The 14,617-nt window shown below is 40.7% G+C and overlaps 1 protein-coding gene across 1 annotated transcript in view; it reads left to right on the top strand.

Moving 5' to 3' along the window:
• The window catches only part of ADAM12 (ADAM metallopeptidase domain 12), a 374,618-nt gene that overhangs the window by 70,895 nt on the left and 289,106 nt on the right, over positions 1–14,617 (top strand). The window lies entirely within an intron of this gene.

The following is a 14,617-nucleotide window of genomic DNA, read 5'->3' on the forward strand; positions in this document are numbered from 1 at the left end:
ACCTTGAGGTTAAGTCATAAGAGACATGATACTTTTCACCTGGGTTTCCTGGCCCTCTCAACTGGTGGGAATATACTTAAACAACCCGGTGGAGATGCCGTGTGGAGAGCCGACAGCCAGTGCTGACTTGCCAGGCATGCTAGGGTGCCATCTTGCAGTGGGTCCTTTCATCCCAGCCAAGCTGCAGGCTCAGGTGGTGACTGCACCCCGAGAGACCCTCAGACTGGAGTCTTCCAGCCAAGCTGCTCTGCATTTCTGCTCCAAAGAAACTGTAAGGAAAGTAGCAACGTGTGCTGTTGTCTCTTCATCTGAACCACCATGGCTAATTTATGCAAGTAAGTAATAATGTCTTACTGAAAAGTAAAAGAAGAAACTGCAAAATCTGAAGACTTGGCCATAAATACCTGTTAGCTTTGGCGGTGTGGCTCACATATGTTCACGTGCGTACGTGGCTGCAATGAGAGGGCATCATTCCTGATTTGTCAGTGCCGAAGATGTCAGTGCCGAAGACGGGTTTGATGGCACCATTGTCTAACAAGAGAAGAGAAGGCAGTTGCTTGTTGCTGAAAAAGGGCAAAGTCTACAACATAAGGAGTATTTAATAAAGCCAGCCACAATGTTGATGTCGTGTTTGGCTTAGTGTTTAGGTTTAATTACAACAAATTCAGATTTAGAACCTAAGAAGAGACTTCTGCCTATTTATGTTCTCCTCCTCCTTGAAGGCTCCCCACAGGCCTGCCTCCTCCCTGAAGCTTTCCCTGACCACCCAGACTCCGCTGACCACAGGGTGTCCACATCCCATTAACCACATAGTCAGGACCGTCCAGCCACACACAGCGTTTCTCCTTTTGTGTTTGGTTTGTTGAAGGGAGACAACTATCTAAATTAAGTCACATTCATCCAGAGGCACAGCTGGGTTCTCACTTCAGGACTTGCCATTCTGGAGCTCGCGGAGGACAGAACGCAGGTGTTGGAGAGAGGAGGAGCAGGTGTGCCTGGAAGGCCCTGCTCTTTGGTTCCCTCTGCACCTGTCTTGTGGCCCCCGCTGGTGCTCTGCCATGGGTTTCTCACAGCCTCTCTCACATAGTCTCATTGCAGCTGTTGACAGAAAATGCAAACCGTGGCCTTGACGCTTACACTTCACTTCTGGTCACCAGATGTGGGTTTTTTGTTTTTTTTTTTTTCATACCAACGTGTTCTCCAACTTTGGACACCAGTTGAGTGCCCTACATTTCAATTATGATGCTGACTACCTGGAGTTAGCACAGACCCCACAGGCAAAGGGTTCCATCCCACAAGATGCCCCACTTCAGATGCCAGTTGCAATCCCCAGGTGACCCACACTTCACTCGCACTTGGCTACAAGTGAAGGAGTCCCATGACCCCCTTGTCAGGCTTAATAATGTGCTGTAATGACTCTGGACTCATTTATTTACTTAGTCTTGCTACTTTATTATAAAATATATGGTAAAGGACACTGATGAGCAGGCAGATGAAGAGGTGCATATAGAGCACGGTCTGGAGGATCCTGAGTGCGGGAGCTCCTGTCCCCGTGGAGTTGTGGTGCACCACCCTCCTGGCACGTGGGTGTGTTCACCACTCCAAAAACTGAATCTCCTCTTTTCAGGATGTTTGTGAAGGCTTCATCACTTTGGCATTATCAATTTTTAACTCCAACTCCAGCTTTTCTCCCCTCCCGAGAGGATGAGGGTAGGCTGGAAGTTCCCAGCTTCTAATTATGGCTCAGTCTTTCTGGTGACCAGCCCCCATCCAGAAGCTCACCAAGAGTCACCTTATTAGAACAAAAGACATTCTTGTCACCCAAGAAATTACAGGAGTTTTAGAAGTTCTGTTCCGGGAACAGGGGGCAGAGACCAGATACATGTTCCTTATGTCACAGAGGTCTCAACGGCTCTGCCAGTGCTGTGCCCTAAGCACTGTGCTACTTTTTTATAACTGTTTTTGGAGATTAGGTTTAGAGGGAATTATTTTCCTCTCCCAGGTTTCTCCTCCCACTCCAGCCCCAGTTATACTTCTGTATTTATTCAGCAAACATGGGTGGAAAGTGGCATTGCCAAATAAAATACAGGATGCCCAGTTAAATTTAAATTTCAGAAAAACAATGAGGAGTCTTTGAGTATATCTCATGCAGCTTGTGTGCATACAGGTGTGTGTGTGTGCGTGCGTTTGTGTGTATGTATAATGAGGAAGACCCATAACCCACTGAAAAGGTGGGCGGGAGATTTAGTATTACCTCAGCTCAGAGGAGGCATCTTAGAGATTTTCTCTGCAACCACCCTTAATGAAGACTGGCATTCTCTAAAGGCAGGAACTTCTTTCCTACCCCTTAGGGTCCACCATGTCCCCTTGCACAATAAATGCTTAGCAAAAATGTATCATCCCTCTCATAGAGCACAATTTCATATTTTGGTCCTATTCTCATGAAACAGCTATGAGACTATGTTAATAATTTCCCTGTGCCTGTGCTACTCTGCATTACAGCCTTCTTTTATTTACTGAGAAAGTTCTTTTGTACCTTCCCATTGATAACGAGACACATCCCACACAGTGATCTGTACTTAAAAACAATATAATGGTATTTACATAATTTTGAGGGTTAGCACTCCAATTTCCATACTGTTACCTCTGCACCCGCCTGCCTTTCTGCCTCTGCCTCAGCCACCAGGCATCTCGGAGGTAGCTGACTGCTTTTCGTGGCTGCTTTGTACCATGGGTTTTGCCGTGTAACTATTGCAGGCTGGTTCTACCCTACCACTTGCTTGGAACATCTTTTGGCAAGCTCAATAATGCTTTGGTAAATACCTTGCTTCTTTTACATTCTCTAGGGTCTTTAATTATTGGTATTTGTCGTTGGTGATTTCTTTCTCTTGCTCGCAACTGCTGCCCCTGGATTTCTTGGTCCCAGGTTTTGCCTTGTTCTCCTCCAACCCCTTTGACCACTCTACTAGCTTCTTTTCCACTCCTGTTCTCCACCTGCCTTCTAAATGTACGCAACTCCCAAGGTTCTGTCTTCTGTCTGCTTGTTTTTTACTGCATTGCCTCTCTGGACCCTTTCAGAATACTCCAAGATATCATCTATCACTTTTTTTTAATACTTTTGAGACAGTCTCGCTCTGTCACCCAGGCTGGAGTGCAGTGGTGCAATCTTGTCTCAGCACATCCTCCACCTCCTGGGTTCAAGCGATTCTCCTGCCTCAGCCTCCTGAGCAGCTAGGATTACAGGCGCACGCCCCTATGCCTGGCTAATTTTTGTATTTTCAGTAGAGATGGGGTTTCACCATGTTGACCCGGCTAGTCTTGAACTTCTGACCTCAAGTGATCTGCCCACCTCAACCTCCCAAAGTGCTGGGATTGCATGCATGAGCCACTGCATCTGGCCCATTTCATCTATCGCTTCTGTTAACATGACACAAAAACTTCACCTCCAGTTCTAATATTTTGCAAGGCTCAAGTCCATATTTACAACTGTCTTAAATCGTCTCAATCTGGTTATTAAACTACTCTCTCTAGCTGCTAGCCCACCCCCTAAAACTGCATTTCTCTGCTTCTCCAAAGCTTAGTGGCTTATTGATGTCCATATTTGCATTGTGACAGAGCCAACTCCCAAGAATGGATTTCCACTCAGTGTAATGCAATAGGAGCACTTTAATTTTATCTGCATTTTCTGGACCCGATGCACCATTCTAGCCCTTTTCTCTTGGAATGAAGTCTGGCTGAGAATGATGATCCATTAGTAAGAATTACCTAATAAATCAACTCTTGGTTATGAGTGGCAGAAAACTAAAGCCAGCTTATGTGAAATTAGAATTTGTTTTCTGTTTACAATACGCAGAAGTCCAGGGGTGTTTTCTCGCTTTAGATATGACAGACTCCAGGGACTCAACCAGTGTTCCCGAGACTGGAATTTATTCTTTCTGTTGTCTCTGCCCTCAGAGAGACAGAGATGGCTGCTAACAGCTACAGTCTTGTCTCCCCTTCTCAGCAACCCCAGCTGCAAACATTGTCTTCCTCAATGATGTAAATAAAAGTCCTCAAATAGAGTCTCTGAGATCTCATTTAGGTCATGTGCCCCCATTTGAAATGATCAATGTAGTCAAAAAGTATAGAATACAGTGACTGGCCAAGCCTGGGCCATGTGTCCACTCTTGGCACTGGGAGAAGGAGATAGTCCACCAAAATCACAAGGACTGGGTGGGAGAACCGTGGTTCCCCAAAATAACCCTGGGTTCTGGGATGGTATAAGAGAAGAATAGAAGGCAAGCAGGCAAAAATGGCAGATGTCTACTCAGTTGTATAAATTCGTCTCTCCACTCGTCCCAGAAGAGGCTTCATGACAGCTGACACATACATCATTCTTGGACTGGTGAGGGATAAGATCTGACCTTCAACAATGGATATGAATTAAAGGATCTCCAACACATCACAGCTGTTACTTGCAGTTGCTAACTATGAGATGATAATGCCTCTTATCTGAGATGAGATGTTCAGTTGTCTTCTACCACAAAGCACACCAGGCATCAACCAACTTGCAATGAATATTTTTAAACTTCTAAGATATAGTTTGAGGGCATTTCCTCAAATAGAAAATCAAAATTTGAAAAAATAGTCAAAACATCACTTACTCAAGATTTGAGTTAATTTTAAACAGTGGCTGTGTAAAAGTTTACTTTTAGACTGTTAACAATATTAAGTAAGTCTATAGTAAAAGCAATCTGCCTATGGTGATGTTTAAAGTGTTAATAGTGGGGGAAAAAAAAGACGTGTTGAAAGTTTGCTTGACAAAGTAGTATAAATGTACATATAATTTCTGGCATTGTTTAGGAGGCTGAGGCACTGGGTGAGAAAGGCTGAGTGAGATCTTCCACAATCTGCTGGTAACTTGGGAGACAAGGTTCAGCTAGAGGAATGGGGCTTGCAACAAACACATAACTGGTCTCCCATGTCATGTTTCTTGCCCAAGTTGCATGGGCAAGAAAACTAAACAGTATGCTTCTAGTTTCCAAAAGATAGAACTTAACTTCTTCTGTAGTCTTTTGTAGTGTTTTGGGGCCAAAAAGACAGATACTCCAGACCCTAAATTAAAAGCCTAGAATGGTCACCCTCAAGGAGGCATCCTTGAGGATGAGCCTTACTAAGGCTTGGACTGAGCCTTACTGAAAGTGCAACCCAGTCCTGACCCAGCTCAATTCCTGGCAAGTGAGAGACTGATCACATCAGTCCATTTTTCCTACAGATGAAAGGCTGTACTCTCTCTGGTGGGAAAATCATCTGGATCCTTTATGGCACTGCCATACAGTGTCTAGCATAAAATACAAAGTAGCTAGACATGTTTTCAAAAGCAGGCATGAGGGCCAGGCATGCTGGCTCATGCAAGTAATTCCAGCATTTTAGGAGGCCGAGGCAGGCAGATCACTTGAGGTCAGAAGTTTGAGACCAACCTGGCTAACATGGTGAAACCCTGTATCTACAAAAATACAGAAATTCACTGGCCATCAGAGAAATGCAAATCAAAACCACAATAAGGTACCATCTCACACCAGTTAGAATGGCAATCATTAAAAAGTCAGGAAACAACAGGTGCTAGAGAGGATGTGGAGAAATAGGAACACTTTTACACTGTTGGTGGGATTGTAAACTGGTTCAACCATTGTGGAAAACCGTATGGCGATTCCTCAAGGATCTAGAACTAGAAATACCATATGCCCCAGCCATCCCATTACTGGGTATATACCCAAAGGATTATAAATCAGGCTGCTATAAAGACACATGCTCCTGTATGTTTATTGCGGCACTATTCACAATAGCAAAGACTTGGAATCAACTCAGATGTCCATCAGTGACAGACTGGATTAAGAAAATGTGGCATATATACACTATGGAATACTATGCAGCCATAAAAAAGGATGAGTTCGTGTGCTTTGTAGGTACATGGATGCAGCTGGAAACCATCATTCTCAGCAAACTATAGCAAGAACAGAAAACCAAACACTGCATGTTCTCACCCATAGGTGGGAATTGAACAATGAGATCACTTGGACTCTGGAAGGGGAACATCACACACCGGGGCCTATTATGGGGAAGGGGGAGGGGGAGGGATGGCATTGGGAGTTATACCTGATGTAAATGACAAGTTGATGGGTGCTGATGAGATGGGTGCAGCACACAAACATGGCACAAGTATACATATGTAACAAACCTGCACGTTGTGCACGTGTACCCTAGAACTTGAAGTATAATTAAAAAAAAAAAGAAGAAAGAAAGGAATTCCCCAGCCTGGCCAACATAGTGAAACCCCGTCTCTACTAAAATACAAAAATTAGCTGAGCATGGTGGCATGCACCTATAGTCCCAGCTACTCAGGAGGCTGAGGCAGGAGAATTGCTTGAACCTGGGAGGCGGGGTTGTGGTGAGCCAAGATCGCACCGCTGCACTCCAGCCTGGGCAACAGAACAGAGTGAGACTCTGTCTCAAAAAACAAAAGAGAAAAGAAAAAAAATACAAAAATTAGCTGGATATGGTCATGCATGTCTGGAATCTCAGCTACTTGGGAGGCTGAGGCATGACAATTGCTTGAACCCCAGAGGCAGAGGTCGCAATGAGCGGAGATTGTGCCATTGCACTCCAGCCTGGGTGACAGAGCGAGACTCCTTCTCAAAAAAACTAAAAAGGCAGGCAGTAAACTGTGACTGACAATCAAGAGAAAAAAAAACAGAGCCACCAATGATGTAAGTATTGAAATTAGCTGAGAAGGACTTGAAGCTAATTAGGATTGGTATGGTAAAAAAGCAAAAACAAGAAAACAATCTCTGAAATGGAGAAAAACATGCAGAATTTCAATAGTGACCTGGATTCTACAAATATGAATCAAATAGACATTCTATAACTGAGTAATATAATCAATATCTAAAATTAAGTACTCACTGGGGTGGAAACAGAAGTTGTTAGGAATAGTGAACTTGAAGAAAGATCAATAGACATGAAACACAATAGACATGAGTGGAAGCAACAGAACAGAGCACAGAAGCCACATGGAACACTGAAAAATGTAATTACACATAACTGGAATCCTATAAGGAAAGGAGTGAGAGAGACTGGGAAAGAAGCAATGTCTAAGGAGATGATGGCTGAGAATTTTTCAAAAGTTATGACTAATAGTTAATTCATAATTTCAAACTCAGTTAGCCTCAATTAGAATAAATGCAAAGAAAACTTCATCTGAGCCCGTGGTAATCAAACTGTTGAAAGTCAAAGTCCAAGGGAAAATCTTTTAAACATTCAGAGGAAAGAAAGACTTTCAAAGGAGCAAAGTGAAGACTGGTGGTTGACATTTCAATAGAAACAGCCAGAAGAAAATGGAAAGATGTCTTGGAAGGGCAAGATGTAAGAAAAACTGCCAATGCAGAATTCAAACTCAGAGAAAATACTCTTTCAAATGGAGGAAAAATAAAGATATTTAAAGACCAAAAGCAGGTGATAAAATTCATCTCTAACAGAATCAAACTGTAAGAATTATGAAAGGATGTCCTTCAGGTTGAAGGAAAATGATGCCAGATAGAAGTATAGAACTGCAGAAAGAGCATGAGAATATCATCAGGTTGGTAAATATAGCAGCATTAACTCTTTAAAAGAATAATGCAAGATATTTAGGGCTTTACAACATACGGATAAGTAAAATATGAGTAGCACAAAGGGAGGAACAAATAGAGCTCAACTATTATAATATTTTTGCTTGTTCTGAAAACAGTAAAGATACTAAGTTAATAATAAGTCTACAATCCTCATTTTGATCTCCCAAGTAGGCACTGAAAGGATAACAATAAGATACAAGAAGCTGTTATGGAGAAAGATGGAATAATAAAAATATAAAATGTATTTTTAAAAACAGAAAGGAAAAAGAAATAAAATACTAACACACAAGAAAATAAGTAGAAGGATGCCAGACTTGCAACTCAACACTGCAGGAATTATAGTAAAATTAAATGGAAAAATAAAAAAACAAGGATTATCAGATGGGGTTAAGAAACCAAACTCCCTGTATATGATTTACAAGAGACACTTTAAATGTGAATACATACAGAAATGAAGTGTGTATAAATATAGAACTTCCGACAGAAATCAGGTAAAAGGACAGAAAAATATATATGCCATGCAAACACACCAAAATAAAGCTCACCAGCTGTAACAATATTAAATATAGTCGATTTAAGACAGGAAGTTTGATGAGAAATAGATAGGCATATCTCATAATAAAAAAATCAGTCTAGTAACCTGGTCATAATTCTACTCAGTATCATTTTCCTTCAATCTGAAACACTTCCTTTAGGATTTTTTCAAAATATGTACCATAAAAATTTGTAGAACTAAAAAGAGAGAAAACCATATCACAGTGGAGAGTTTTTGTAAAAATAAACTTTGAAGTAAAACAATAAAAAGATAAAATACACATAAGTGGACAGTTTAATGAATTTTGACAACTATATACACCCACATAACCATCACCCAAATCAAGACATTAAATATTTCCCTCATCCCAAAAATATTTCTTTATAGTCAGTTCCTTTGTAGTGTTCCTTTTCAATCAGTCTCTCTTATCAACTCTGGCTTCAAGTAACCACAAATCTGTTTTATATCACTAAAGATTAGATTTCTCTCTTCTAGAACTCATATAAACGAAGTCATATGATTGTACTCTTTTGTGTCTGGCTCCTTTTAACATAATGCTTTTGCTTTTAACAATTTCATCTGTGTTGTTGGTATCAGTGGTCCATTTCTTGTTATTGCTTGAGTAGTAGCTCATTGTTGGATATCCCACAGTTTGCTCATACATTCCCCTGTTGATGGATATTTGGGTTGATTCAAGTTTTGAGCTATTAAGAATAAAGCTGTTATAATTAACTCTGTGTAAGTCACTGTGTAGAAATATATTTTTATTTCATTTGGGAACATACCCAGGAGTAGAATTCCTGTTTCAAGTGTTTAGCTTTCTAAGAAATTGTCAAATTGTCTCCCAAAGTCGACCATTTTACTTTCCCACCAGAAATATATATGTGTTCTATTGTTTCCGTCCTCACCAAGGTATACATTATACGTCAGTGGTGATTTATAATTTACACTTCGTATATTCAGTCTTCTTAACCTCAACCATTGTAATGGATGGGTATTGGTATCTCATTGTAGTTTTAGTTCACATTTCCCTGATATTTCATGAAGTCAACCATGTTTACATGGAACTTATAGGCCATTCAAATATATTTTTTGTTTTTGTAAATGTTCAGATTTTTTTGCCCATTTTTAAGTGGGTTATTTAAATTCTTGGGTGGTTAACAGTTCTTTATATATTCTGGGTAAGAGTCGATTGTGTAGCAAATATTTTCTTCAACACTGTGGCTTAACTTTATATTTTCTTGATGGTGTGTTTCGATCAGCAGAATTTAAAAATTTTGAAGTCCAATTAATCAAATAGTATTTCATCTTCTATAATATATCATTTACTGCTCTTTCAGTTTTAATCTATATGCGTTGTTATACTTACAGTGGGTTTCTTGCTCACAGCATGTAGTTAAGTCTTCCTTTTTCACTGCCTGTGACCATCTCTGCCTTTTATTTTGGAGTATTTAGATCATTTATCTTTAATGTAATTATTGATATCATTGGCTTTTTGGAAGTCATTGTTTTTTATTTTCTACTTTTCCATGTGGGTTTTTGTTTGTTTTTTTCCCCTCCCTCCCTCCCTCTCTTCCTTCTTTCCTTCCCTCCCTTCCTTCCTTCCTTCAGTTCCTTTTTGTTACCTGGTTTTGGAATTTTAAAAAATCAGTATTCTAGTTTTCTATATGTTTGTTTCTTAGCTCTTTGTCTCTATTGTATTAACTATTTATTTGTTAACTAATTTATTACTTTTGGGTGTTTGTGTGAGGCATAGCCTCTCTTAGAGTGTTTCATCCTAATCACAGAAGACAGAGAAATGATTGAGCATCTTTCTCAATTCTCCCAAGGATGATACATAAGTAACACCATTCTAAATGCATAGGAGAGACATTAATTCATCATATATAATGAATGTGTTAAGGTATTGCAGCTTAATCTCTGGAGGAGGTCTGATCGAGAAAGGCTGTGGAATTTATAGTATGGTTCTATAATGTATTCATAGTCTACTGTCAAATAATAGTATACCACAGTGGGAGAATTTAAAAATATCTTCAGTCTAGGATCTTTGCCCTTCTGTGAACCAGCCAATTTGGTGTATAATATGGTGGTGTTCTCACAATTAGGAGAAACAAGGTGAGGTATCACCTTACAATGGATTTCAAACCCACCACAGGTAAAGTGGTTTTGCTATGCAGGGTTAATTTGTCTCAAAGCTGCTCTGTGACTAGGACAGCATTCAAGCATATTGCTTGTTTCCCTGTGCTCGGACCGTCTAAAGGTTGTGCAAAAATTATTTTCCTTTACCACATTCCCTGGTTTTGCACAAAGCATATCTCACTTCAAAAATGCCCAAGAGCCAGAAATAGGGTGATTTTCTTAATTGCCCTGAATGCTCTGTGTGAATCTTCTCCTCTTGGAAAGTAATTTAATGACCTGTCTTGGGAAATGGACTGGGATCCCTATACAGGCTATTACATTACTCTTTCTAATAGGATTTCTACAGCGATTTAACTATTCCCACTAATCACAAACAACCAATTTAATAAAAGGGAAAATGACAGTTTTGCTTAGAAAGCTGTACAAACATGTTTGCACTTTTCCAGCACAATGACAGCAGCAACAAAAACAGGTGTTGTTACATTGGTGATATACATAGGATAGTATGAACAACTGGAAATACCAGAAGGATTGAAAGCTCACAGTAATGAATGGGGATTTTATGCATGTAAAAAGGAATATCGATGCTTCCCAAAACAGCAATGGATCACATTGTACTTAAACAAACACTACTTTCAAATCGGTAAAAATGTTTAACACATCAAATAGCAAAAATGATCAAGTCAGCCCTCTCTCCCTTATTTTCCTCTGGGTGTCAGTGTCCTCCCAGGCACCCAGCTCCCCACTTTGCTCCATTCTTGACTTCTTTTTTGTGCTTAATGCCCAGCCTATTCCAAAACCATGCCACCTCTTCCTTTGTTCCCTTCTTATAAAAGTCACTTCTTTTCTGGTGTCACTGCCATTGCGCTCAACTAGTAGAAATTGGAAGTAGTAAAGTCTATACTGCATTATGCCTCAAAAATACACACAGTTAAGGCATTTATCATTCTGAAATGACACAATTTTTGTAATGGTATGTGTAGCCTATATCAAAAATCTTTTCCTTTCTTTCTAAATGTTATTTTTCAGGAGTGATTTATAATTTAGCATAATGAAACATCCTTACCACTGGTGGTTTCCTTTTTAAAAACAACTGAGTACAAACTGACTCTAGACAGGAGACAACTGTGCTTTTGTTTTAAACTTGTAGAGATCACTTCAAGCTCTTCAGACGTCCTCCCCTTCCACCCTCCGGTAGCTTAGACCCCCGCTCATTATCCTAAATGTCCTCATGAAAGGGATGAAATCTTCCCATCTATCTGTGTTCTTTCTTTTTCTTTCTTCTCGTCATCATTTCTGTTTTTGCCAAAACACATTGATCACATTCAAAGTATCATATAATATAAGACCAATTACTTTCTAAAAAGTGCTGACTTTCCATTTTTAGTCCAAGTGCCTTGAGATCACACACAAAAGGAACACAGATTAGAAGCACATCTGGGATCACAACAGGAACAAGTTAGTGAGGATTTAATCTGAACCCCCATCTTGTAGAAGGATAGTCCAAAGGCCGAAGGCTTAACTTGCAGAATTTGGCACAGAAACAGACTTAGTGAAGTAGAATGAACAGTTTGGATGGACAAAACCCTGGGGGTGGGGTTGGTGAGGTTTGAGGAACAAAGAGAGAAAGCCAAGAGATTATTTGATTTAAGCATCAGAATTGGATGACCCTGAGAATCCCTCTGGAGAACACACTAAAGACTGTTTCTCCAGAGAATGTCGAAATTTTAGATAAGACCAGGATGTTTTTGTATACGATTTGGACTTGAAATTTTTATTAAGTGGCTCAAGCTGTCCCACGGTCATGATACATGCTACCCATATATGTTCCGTGAATTTGAAAAAGATTAAGTAATTAGGCCCCAGGCTCAGAGTATAAATTATGATTTAAGGAGGCAGAGTATTAACTATGCCTGGAAGTTAGGGAGGATGTAAGAGTATGTATAAAGGGCGAGGTCTGCAATCTGGATGGGAAGAGAGTAGACCAATGTGTTTTTGTCTTCTGAGTATTTCTCAGTGGACTCATAATGGTTGCTGCCTTTTTATTGCTTGGGATTAAATATAACCTTTGATGATCGTCCTCAAAGCTTCTTACCAGCTGGTCACATCCTGCAAGTCTTGACCTCCTATAAATACAACCTCCTTCTCCAGAAGTCCACTGATTCAGCTATGTCAGCCACCCCACCCCTTACCCCCATGTTCCTCATTTAGCCTAGAAATGTGGAGGTTCTTCTTTCCTTACTCTTCCTCTAAACAAGAACTGAAGACCTAACTCTCAGGAAATCTCCCAGGTTAAATGCACAGCCACCTATTTTCCAATGTGTCATCATTTGGGGACTGAATCAAACTATACTCACCCTGACATAGATTGAATGTGATTACATTTTGGCAAGTTTTCTTCCATTCAAAGGTGGTCTTTAAAAGAACATAACACATCTGTTTGCATATATAAATAAAATAACAAGGGTGGGAGCTATGAAAGCCAGTGTGTTGTTAGCACTTATAAGGTTATAGACCATCTGGTTAAATACAGCTATTCAAGAAGAAAAATTTAAACCAAGGTTTCTTAACAATGACACTGTTAATATTTGGACTGGGTTTCTCTTTGCTGGGAGGGTACTGTCCTGTGCATTGTGTGACGTTTAGCAGCATCCCTGGACTCTACCCACTGCATGCCGGTAGCATCTTTCACCCTGTTGAGACAACCAAAAATGTCCCTAGACATTGCCACATGTTCGCTGGGGGGCAAAATTGCCCCACTTTGAAACCACAGATTTCGACCAACCTGTTTAAAGAGTTGCTTGTTTTGAATACTTGTTTTACATTAAGCAAATCAAACTGAAAAGACCTGAGGACAGAAAGCTCTGAGCTGCCTTAGAAGTTGGTCTTTTTCATCATAAAGTACTAGTGGGATCTTGTGGAATACTTGAGCAATGTTAATCTGTGGACACGGGAAGAGTTATGCACTCAACCTATGTAGACTTTTACATCAGGGTTTTACAACTGACATTAATTTTTCTGTGCAGAATTGTATTCTCCAGTAAGGTCAGGTGTTTGTGTTTCCTATTAATTAAAAAAAGAAAAGTGAGGTCCTATGGTAATAAGTTCTGTGGTAAATAAAATTGGGCTATTATGTTAATAGCAGAGATAATGAAACGGTACTTTCATTAAAAAAAAGTCTTTTTAAAATGTGTTTTGGCCATAAATTATCTACACACCCGTGATTGATTATTGCTGTATAGATACAATTTATCCTGCAAGTTGTTAAACAGTAATGCAGATATATGCAGAAGTTATTGCCAGGATTTAGGAGGATAACTCTTAGCGTGGAGGTACTGAATTTGGTAAGGGGAAGAAGGAAGGAGAGTGGTCTGGCTGCAGAGCCCCATGGATAGTATCAAAATTGGCCTCTTCCCCCCTGTTTATCACTGGGGGACCAGTGCCCAGGTCCTGTCAGGTGGGATGGGGTAAGGCAGGTGGAGCAAAGCAGTAGCCTCTTTCCTTCTTTCCTGGGCCACATTAGAGCTTTAGCTTTGACCCTGACCCCAGTTCTTGGCCAGGGCAAGAGGACAGTAGCTGTGTATGATTTGGGTAGCATCATTAAATGGTTGAAAATTCCAATAGGATTCTTCTTTTTTTTTTTTTTTTTTTGAGACGGAGTCTCGCTCTGTCACCCAGGCTGGAGTGCAGTGGCCGGATCTCAGCTCACTGCAAGCTCCGCCTCCCGGGTTTACGCCATTCTCCTGCCTCGTGACGGGGTTTCACTGTGTTAGCCAGGATGGTCTCGATCTCCTGACCTCGTGATCCGCCCGTCTCGGCCTCCCAAAGTGCTGGGATTACAGGCTTGAGCCACCGCGCCCGGCCCCAATAGGATTCTTCTAACTGCGGAACCTTGCATGTTTGCATCTTAAGAAATAGAAGGTCACGTGATCCATTTATTAACTCAAGATATTTTTATTCTACAAAGGTAAAAATAATAGGAAAGAAAGTGAAAAGGAATACTTTGAAGATGGTGAAGAGATTGACAGTGATATGAGGATGTCAGAGAAAAAAGCTGAGTGGGACCAGGCGAGGTGGCTCACACCTATAATCCCAGCACTTTGGGAGGCCGAGGCAGGCAGATCAACTGAGGTCAGGAGTTCGAGACCAGCCTGCCCAACATGGCGAAACCCCGCCTCTGCTAAAAATACAAAAATTAGCTGAGCGTGGTGGTGGGCGCCTGTAATCCCAGGTACTCGGAAGGCTGAGGCAGGAGAATCGCTTCAACCCAGGAGACGAAGGTTGTAGTGAGCCA

Source organism: Papio anubis, chromosome 11 (genome assembly GCF_008728515.1).
Source record: "Papio anubis isolate 15944 chromosome 11, Panubis1.0, whole genome shotgun sequence".
Taxonomy (NCBI): Eukaryota; Metazoa; Chordata; class Mammalia; order Primates; family Cercopithecidae; genus Papio; species Papio anubis.